Consider the following 10,437-nt stretch of genomic DNA (forward strand, 5'->3'; position numbering starts at 1 on the left):
ACTAGCCAGGGCGCATGATCAATTGGGTCACAGTGACAGGACACACACTGTCACAGACGCATGCCATTCTGTCTCAATCTGAACCCCCTGCTGATATTCTGCATTCCGTATTCTGCGTTTCAGGCTGTGTGTGTGTGTGTGTGTGTGTGTGCGCCTGTGTGTGTGTGTGTGTGTGTGAGAGTCTGCGCATATGTGTGTGTGCGCGTGTGTGTGCATGTGGGGGGTCTTGTTCTGTGTGAAAATGAAGCAGTACAAGTGATAATGCTGCAGGATTTCATAATTTTATCCTTCTCAGCAGCAGCACTGAAGGTGCTCTCCATATCGAAAATGTGCGTAAGCAAGATCCTTAGTCAACTTAAAGTTGCGCACATTTTTCCGCTAAGTTTTCTTTGACGAATCCCAAAGTTTGCGCGGAAAGTTGCTTATGCAGTTTTCCGACCCCGTTTTGTGCGTAAGCAAGCTTGATAAATAAGGCCCCAGGTCTGTGCTGACCCAGGTGGGAAGAAGAACAACGAGAAGAAACAATGTTTTATATAGCGCCTCTCAAAATAAAACTCATGAGGCACATCACAAGAACAAAAAACTAATAAATAAAAGAAAAACTAAAATGATTAAAAATGATTGAAAATATAGTAAAAATTAGAAAAATTCAAAATTGAGATAAAAAATGTGAGGAAAGGGAATGAGAAAATGAGTAGGAAAGTGGTAATCAAAAGGTGGAATTGGTAGAAAGTGCTGAATAAGGAGAGAGCAGTGATGAAGGTCACGCAAGCCTGCAACAACTGAGTTTTCAGCTACTTTTTTAAGACCACTGATCTCACGCTCAGTGGGGAGAGTTCCAGAGTCTGGAGGCCACCCTTGGTCTTTAGCTTAGTACAACCAGCAGGCTTTGATCACTGGACCTCAGGAACCTGCTGGGGGTGTAAGGACTGAGAAGATCACCAATGTATGGTGGTGCTTGTCCATGTAAGGCCCTAAAGACCAGAACCAAGATCTTGAAATGAACCCTGAAGTTGACTGGCAGCCAATGAAGCTGGAGGACCAATAAAGAGCAAGTCACCTCTGAATCAATCTTTTTTTGCTGATGAATTGTATAAATGAGTGTCTAATAGTGATGTAGACATGTGTAGTAATTTTTTAGGCATTTTAGTAAATCTTATTTAAAATTTTAAAAAGTAACCTAAAACCATCATTATTGAGCTCTCTTCAGGTTAAAACTCTGTGCTACATTGAACTGAATTTGAATCAGCCGTTGCTAATGACTAAGAGGTACCTACAGTAACATTGCTGGTACCGTGTTATGGTACTGCACTGCACTAGAGCGCTGCAGAGATTCAACCACACCTCCAACTGCTCGGGCAATCATGAGCCTATGAAACAATGTGGCTAAGAGGGGCTTGCCTCTTTCAAACAACATCCTCCTTCTTCTTCTTGTGAATGAGGTGGAAAGAAAATCCTCAAGCGTACTGCTGTTTCTCTGCTCCTCCGACTGAGCAGAATGTCTGTGTGTGTGTGTGTGTGTGTGTGTGTGTGTGTGTGTGTGCATGTGTGTTTGCTTGTTAATTGCTCATTTCTCCAATTGAGGAACTCAGAGAGTGCATGGGGTTGGGTGGGGGGTTAGAAGATGCTTTCAGTCACTGCCTTAGTGCTGTTCTCTTGGTCCACTAGGCAACGCCTCCTCTAGGTGCATTTATCAAACAGGAAGTGTGAGTGGAGGAAGACTCTGGTCAGGGGGTGACTTGCACTTTAAAGCGACAGAGCCCTGAAACAGCTCATTTTTCAAGGTACTCAAAACATCAAAAAAAAAACTGCTGAAATCACTTTATGTGAGAAGGGTTTTGTGCAAAGAACTTCATAAACATGTTTTATCAACCATAGATAAAAAAGTCACCTTGAATTCTACACTAATATTTTTATTTCCGTTTAAACCAGGGGTGTCAAATATACATACGGCCCGCGGGCCGGATCCGGCCCACAAATGGGTTAAATCCGGCCCGCTGGATGGTTGTGTAAACTTTATTTTCATACTTTACAATGTAGAGTGAAAATAAACTTATCTTTGTGAGCAAGTTTTCTCTGTAATGAGTATAAATAAAACAAAGCTGCGCTCAAGGCTCACACAAGAACTTGAATCACATCCTGAAGTTGGCTGCCACTCAGGATGTGACTTCTGATATTGATGTGTTGGTGAAAGCTAAAAGATGTGAAGTAAAATGAGTCAAATATACTTTAAGTGCCGCATGAAACTGATCTAGCCATGTGATCTGTAAGCTCTTTGAATCACTAAAGAATGTCTTTTTTATTTTATTTTTTATTTTATTCAAATTTTGAAGTACACTTCAGGTGTTGTACTTGTACTATTTTGGATACATTGTCCTCAGGCTCCAGCCTTGTTTTATATTGATTGTATTAAAACAAAGAAAACAATCTGTCCGGCCCACTTGGGACTAGATTTCCCTCAATGTGGCCCCTGAGCTAAAATGAGTTTGACACCCCTGGTTTAAACACTTGGGCATTACGTTGTCGTTTCCAAAACCAATCAGACTGAAAGAAGCTTGAGGTTAGAGAGTGAAACCAGGATCTTAGAGTCCATCTACCACGCTAACATGAGGGGTGAAATGAAGATGAAAGTCTACATACTGCAGAGCATGCAGCTACAGGTGCATGGGATCAGCTCAGCAGCATCACTTGTCCTAGCTAGAAAGCCTCCCACTGTACTTCATCTTTATAATTCATGAGATCCCAGCTGGCCATTTCTTCACCAACGCTGCTGGTGAACTGCATCTATGGATCATAAAAAAATAAGAGGTAAGAGTGAGAAAGCGTTAGCATGCTGCTGCTGGTTGGTGAAGTGGAGGTGAGGTGAGGAGCGTGGTGACCAACACGTCCGCTTTACATCTAGGGGACGTGCAGTTGGAGGCTTTCTTGTTCTAGCAGCTCTAATTTAGGCTCTTTTCCTGGAACTAATGCAAATAGTTACAAGAAACCCTAAAATGTGTTCATTACAGTTTTTTTTGGATTGATAAGCACAATTTTCAAAACAGGGCCAGCGTTTTCTAAACAGTACACACAATTATCACAACCACACACCCAATTAGCAAAACACTACAGATCCTTTGCATAATTAAACACTCCTGTAAAAACTATACACTTGTGTTTAAAAACCACACTTTTTTACCATAGGAAACACACGTTTCACTTTTACCATACTCTGCTTGCACGAGTTACACTCTGCTGTGAGAAACCTAAAACACTTTTAGCACTTCTACTTCCCTGTGATTAGAGCAGGCTACCATCAACAAAGTACAAATATAAAGTAAATCCACCAAACACTACACAAGACCAATGTTGCACACTGAAGAAACTCATTTATTTCTCAACTTGCCCAAAATGTTGACATGGAGATTCACAGTACTGTAACAACATGTCACTTTACGTATTGTACTGTAAGTTTACTGTTACCAAAAAACAAACAAACACTTGACGTTTTCTCTTCGCCTAGCTGGGTCTGGCCAGAGAATTTCATCAACATTGCAGGCAACGTTTACATTAGCAAGACACCTTGGAGAGAAACGTCGTGAATGTCAAATCCATCCTTGTATTGCTGCTACCTCCATCTGGTCACAGGTCTCCTCCATGGCTTGGATGAGGGGTACCTCAGCCTGGAGACGGAGATCATATACCTTCCACCGCCATGCAGAGAAAAACTCTTCTATAGGGTTGAGGAATGGAGAGTATGGTGGAAGATATAGGACGGTGAAATGTGGATGTTGCTGAAACCAGTTCTGAACCAGAGCACAGCGATGGAAAGACACATTGTCCCAGACAACAATGTATTGCATATGATCGATTTGATTTGCTGCTGCTACGTTGGTCCATGAATGTAAGTAAGAGTGCTGTGTTGTAAGGGCCCATATGGGCATGGCGGTGGAGGACCCCATTCTGTGTAACGGCTGCACAGTGTTATATTTCCCCCACGTTGCCCTGGGACATTGACTATAGCCCTGTGGCCAATGATGTTTCTTCCCCTCCTTCGTGTTCTCGTCAGGTTGAACCCAGCCTCATCTACATAAATGAACTCATGCTGGATCTCCTCTCCATCCATTCGTAAAACTACCTGAAGAACAGTGTCTGGCAAAATTGTGTAGTTCAGTGTAGATGTAGTATACATATTACACTGTAGATGTAAAGCGCTTTGGAGTCCTTACTCTGAGAGGCGCTATACAAGTACGGGTCATTTATCATTTACAGTTTTTCTCAATTGTTTACACACATTATTTTCTGGTACTTGAGACACAATGACCACAACATGTTACCAATTCACCAACCCCCTTACCCAATTCTGCTAAACTACAAGCACAATTCCTGCTTTGCACTCAAATTGCAAATCTAAAACACACTTTTCTCAAAACACTACACACAATTCTCTGCTGTTGGTACAATTTTCATTCAGAAAATATCTTGTTTTCAAGGGAAACACACTGCTATTCAAATATGCACACTGACTCATTACAAGGCCAAACACCCGTCACACAGGTTTACAATCAGCAATCAGAGCTTTAGCATAAAAGGGCAACAGGTGAGCTCTCCTGTGTTGGAGCAATGGATGCCAACTTTGGAAACAGAGACAGAGCCTGAGGAGTGAGAGTGAGAGTAAGAGGAGGAGGACGGGGAGGACGAGGAAGACCAAGGACCATAATCTCTGATGAGATCAGCCACTTTGGTTGATCATGTGGTCAACCATGGTTTTACAGTAAAGTCAACAGCAGAGCGGCATCTTTGATCACTTGAAAAGTGGTTTTTCAGTTCTCTGATTTTCTGACCCAACATGCTGAATTTATGTTCTGGACCTGAAAAGAACGACTCTAAATCTAAAACAATTGATTATCATCCATCTGTCCTCCTCTATGGACCATTACATGTGACTGATATAAGAATAGCTGCTGTTTGTGGCACAACGCTTCCTTCTGCAGCACTTTCAAGTCATCCAGAAATAAAAACCCAGATATTTTCACATAAGAGGGGATTTATGATAATCTCAAAGTTTTTGTTATATATACACATGTGTGTGTGTGTGTGTGTGTGTAGCAGTGTTATTGCATAAATGTCTGTGTGTGTCTGCAACAAAAAAGTCTTTGTTGCTCTACCTCCATCTGTTCTGTTTCTTATTCATTAGCTCTGACTCATACTTCTTATAATTTCCTCTCTGAAATTGTTTTATTAATTAACACTACAGCCCCTTTGACTCATTTAGTTTCTGGTTTAATGTCACAATAAAGTTTTCACCTTTACCTCTCAGGCTCATGTTCTTGTTCTCAGGCGTCCCATCCAGACAAACGGGTCCTCACAACGCTCACCTTGTTGCCTTGCGTCAGATGTCATTTCTGTTGTTTTTCTTTATACTAATAAGATATTTTTTATGGAATTTGAAATCATGATTTATTCTCACAGTGACAACTGAAATATTTAGAGAAAATAGCTTCCTTCAGAAGCCCAGAGAGACAATAACATGTTTGTTTGTTTTGTTTCATTTAAAACAGTCACACATTTATTCCCTCTTTAGTTAATGACGTATGAGCAGATGAAAAGGCTTTCTTATTTCTGAAGGAATTTGTTTTGGGCACTGAAATAAAAGCGGTGCCCCTGACTTTAACTCGTAAAAAACAGAATTGTTGGCATTTCAAGCTCTGATAAAACAAAACTAGATCAGATGAGAAAAATTACAAAAGAAATAAAAAATGACAATTAAAACAAATACAATAGGTTCTTTAAGGATTGAGAAAATTATTGTTTTTTTTCTCAAAGTCAAAAATTTAAAAGTAAAAGAAATGGATCAATTGCCTAAGATTTCCCCTCATACTTTTCTTTCAGGTTCTCATAATTTTCCCTTATGGGTTAAAATAAGCAAACAGTTATTAATTAAACCTGTTACATGTCTAATATAAGCTGTTTTCATCCAAATGCAGGACTTTTCCACATTTCCTTTCAGAGACTCCAACAAATCTGGTCAAATTTATTTTTAACGCTCAAAAATAAAAAGCATCTTAGCAATTCATCAAATAATACCCAGTAACCTATGAAGATTTATTCTGGTTGAATCCATATGCTCACATTAAGCATCCAGAAGATATTTGGCTGAGCGGAGTCCTGTTCAGAAAATATGTGTGAACTCCTTTGACAAACAAAATAACAGAACAAATGAGCACAATAGGAACATTTTTCTAAATATGTAAAGTTAACATGTGATCTTCCAAACTAATTCACCATGCACAGATGTGCAGCAACTTCCCCACATTTAATGCAAATGCGCAAACATGACGTAAAGATTGAAAATGTAAGCAACGCTGTTATATAGTTTTAAAAAACATAAAATGTGAATTTACATGTGTCACGTTGGGAGGATGGTTTGGACCCAAAATGCAGTAACCCAGGATGACACGAGGGAGAAGTGGATATGAAGTAAAAATCCTTTTATTTAGGAGGCTGGGCATAAATCCAAAAGCAAACGCTGGCAAAAAAGGGCAAACAGAAGCTCTTTCATGAGCAAGCTCAGGAGAACACTTGAGATGGACAAAACCAACACTGACAACGACAATGAACCGACAAGACACAGAGACAAGACAGGGCTTAAATACACTGGGGCATAATGGGAGGCAGATGATCTGCAGGTGTGTGGAGTGCGGGGGGGTGGGGGGGGGGGTTTGGACCAGGTGAAAGCAATGACTAATTAGGGAAGAAACTAACATGACCTAAGAGTGAACCTAAAAACAGAAAAGCAACCATATAACAAAAATTCTAAAGGGAAGGAGAAATACAAAGACCGGTGGGACAAAACATATTAAAGAGACTAATAACATGAAAAGCTGAAATAATAAACACTGCAGAGGATGACTGGCTGCAGAGGGGTGACTGGAGAAGACTAAAGGAACACAGGAGACACATAAATGAGACGCAGCCAAAGGGCACATGAGGGCGCTATGAAACACAAAAGGAGAACCTGGAGTGGGAACTGGAGGGGCTGGGGAACAAAGGGACACAGAACATGACAACATGCAGTAATTCAAAAACAAGTGTCTGATGCAATGAAATAAACGAGTAACTAAACTGATAATCTGCTGTTTGAATGGTGTTTATGGTCTTGTTTTAGGGTTGATTTCAGCACACACCATCATTTCTGATCAGCTAATGCAGCATTCTGAGTTGTATTAATATTAAATTTGTGTTTGAAAAATATTTTTAAGGCTCAGATAACAACCCTCCTGTCTTATGCTGACCCCAGTGAATTTGAGTATTCACGTATTAGTGCTCGTGCTGTCTGTGCAGGGATAACAAAGTCTACTCATTCATTATCTGACTCCAGATCAGAATATAACAACACTGAAGAAGAAAATCAACAACCAAGGCCAGAAGAGCTTTAACACTATTTTATTATCAACAATGTGTCTGTTGGTTAAATATTATATTTGAAACAGGAACAGAAACATCTCTGCTGTACTGGACTGAGTCTGAAAAACAGCTGGATCATAAAATAAAACAAGTAATTCAAATACCTGAACAGAAAACCACATCTTATTTGAATAAACACTTACAATAGTAATAATAATCTTAATAATACATTTCTCTTATAATTATTTATGGCACTACAGTTACTGTGCAGCCATCAAATAGCTTCAGTTTCCAAAAAAAGAACATTAAAAATGATTATATGTGGCTTTGTGTGTTTCTGTGTGTGACAATGTGGACTTAGCTCTTGTGAGATGCTCTGCATTGAGAAAAAAGTAGAGAAAAATGTAAGTTTGAATTTCTAAAGGGCAGTTTGATGGTTGCAAAAATTATTTTAGGCTTAAAATAAAAATAGTCGGATTTTGTATCAAGCTAAGGTGGTGGATAAAGGGACTTTTGTGTTTTTTGAAGTGTGCTTCTGTGTAAAAGTTTCATGAGTAATCCTGGTGTTTCTCATTGCTGACAGCTTTGGCCTCTGTAGAAGTAACAGTCGTACTTTATGGAGTGATAAGTTAATGGCTAGTCCGAGCACAGGAAAGATGATTTCTTCTGTAATAAAGTAGCTTCTATTTGCTGGATTTCCCCATTATCACGTAACATTTTTTACACCATCATTATATTAAGTTATTTACAAAATGTGTTTCAAATTATCTTAAAACAAGCAATCATCCTGTATTTGAAATCAACAAGTAAGGGGAACTAGGCAATGTAGGCATTTTTAGCACCCCCTAGTGTTCGTTTGTAGAACAGAAAGCAAAACCTAGTTCCTCACTGCGAGTCATAACTACAACACATTTTCACTCCCAGCGCGTCAAAAACAAACGCTTGGTCAGCCACCCTCTGCGTCAGACTCCTGACGCCAAAAGTGCCCTTTTTCGTCACTTATGTGCGAAAAGGGTTTTTTCCCTTTTCTGACTGCAGATCCCAATGCAGCGTAAAACTGACGCGATGGGATATCCCCTGATGCAGCACCGAACCAGCTCATTTAACCGCACCTAAACCTTAACGTTTCACTATTTATAACCTTCCCCTCTCCCTCATCCTAACCTTAACCCTCTTGCTACCTAAAACGTTACTCTCACTGTAATCAAGCGTTTGTTTCCCATGCATTCTGACTGTGAATTTTCGTATTTGCCACCCAAGGGGAACATTAGAACATACCATCTGGCGAGGGGAGGTTACAAATACCCTTTACTTTTAACCTCCACCTTGGTGGTTGAAACCTCCCCCTTGCGTTGCCTCGGTCCAAACCCGACTAGTGATGAGGCGGATCCCGCCGTTCACTTCAAAGAGCCGGCTTTTAGAGAGACCGACACATCACTAACGTGTTAGCTAGCAAGATGGTTAAGGTTAGGATAGGGGTGAGGGGAAGGTTAAATAAGAGGATAAGGTTAGGGTGAGGTACAATGAGCTGGTTTGGTGCCCTGGCTGCAGACGTCCCATTGCGTCAGTGTAACGCTGCATTGGAATCTGCAGTCAGAAAAGGGAAAAAACCTTTTTCGCACATAAGTGACGAAAAAGGGCACTTTTGGCGTCAAGGGTCTGGCGTGGAGTGTGGCTGACCAAGCGTTTGTTTTTGACATGCTGGGAGTGAGAATGTGTTGGTTTAACAGCTGAAACATCTCCCCGGCCTTCATTAGTGTCTACGGGAGTGATTCATCACTAAATTAAACTCATCAGATCTAAAACATGCAGGAAATGTGCTGGAAACACACTGCAGTGCCAGGCATGTCAGCTCAATATTTTCTATGTCCCAGCAGAGTGGAAAAAGGGGCATTTTCTGACCACAGGTGGTGATAGGGGCTGGGTGGACTTTCATTAACCATGTAAAGGGTCATTTTAGCACATACTGGCTCAAGAAAATGATTTAAAAATATTAAAAATGTACTAAGTATCCATTTAACATCCTTTCTTATATTAAAAACAAACACACTTTGCTTTACAAGAGTCGTTGTAGATTTATTTATAGATGACAGGACTCTGTAATTCTTCCTTTGCTATGCTAGGAAACTGTAACTTAATTAAAAAATGTTGCTAGCAAAAATATATTATGCTACCAAACTATGATATTATAGCATATCATGCTAGTTTCAGGTAATCTAATGGAAAACTGCAAAGGTAAAATACACTTGACATTGGAGGTGCTTTAAAAAGGAAGCGGTCCGTATACAGTTGGCTGCATATGGGCTAAGCATTAGCTAGTTCGTCCATGTGATGTAAATGCTGTTTCTTCAAACAGAGGCTGCTCAGGGAGGTAATGCTTGACAATAATTATAACGTTTACAAAAACAAACTTCAAAATGACAGAAAAGTCACTTTAATATAACAATACAGAGCTGGGATTGTCATGATGTTCTCTTTACAGAACTGTGTGTGTTGTTTTGGATTACTGGTTCATCTCAGAACAAAACAAAGTACTTGTTCACCTTTCAGGAAAACAAATGAACGTGGCTGTTGTTGGTCAAATCTACAAAGAGACAAAAACAGAGCAGGGTACAAGAGCATGTCCAAGGGAGATGATGGGGGTGGGGCTTAAAAAAGGGACATTTTAATCAGCTTCAACCCCCTCTCCACACAACTACCAGCGCTGTCTCTAGATATCAGCAGTACATAATTTCACTCATTGACTGTTTTCCCATAAAAGCCCAGCCACCGCTCCTCCAGTCAGGCTGGTCAGCCAGTGTGCAGAAAATAAAATCAATCCCGAGCTGGATCTCTCGGAATACCTCTGAGGGTGGACACATTTTCCTCAGTCCACCGAGTTGATATAGAGGAAAGAGACGTTATGGCCAGTTAAATATTTATACACGTGTCTTTAAGGGTGAGTCTTTAGCCAGACCAGTCAGATACAACACAGGAAATACAGAATTCAGTGAAGAACCATAACAAAGGTGAAAGTTTGAATAAGCTGCTCTAACACCGTTTGTCACCTTT

Source organism: Nothobranchius furzeri, chromosome 6, assembly GCF_043380555.1.
Source record: "Nothobranchius furzeri strain GRZ-AD chromosome 6, NfurGRZ-RIMD1, whole genome shotgun sequence".
Taxonomy (NCBI): Eukaryota; Metazoa; Chordata; class Actinopteri; order Cyprinodontiformes; family Nothobranchiidae; genus Nothobranchius; species Nothobranchius furzeri.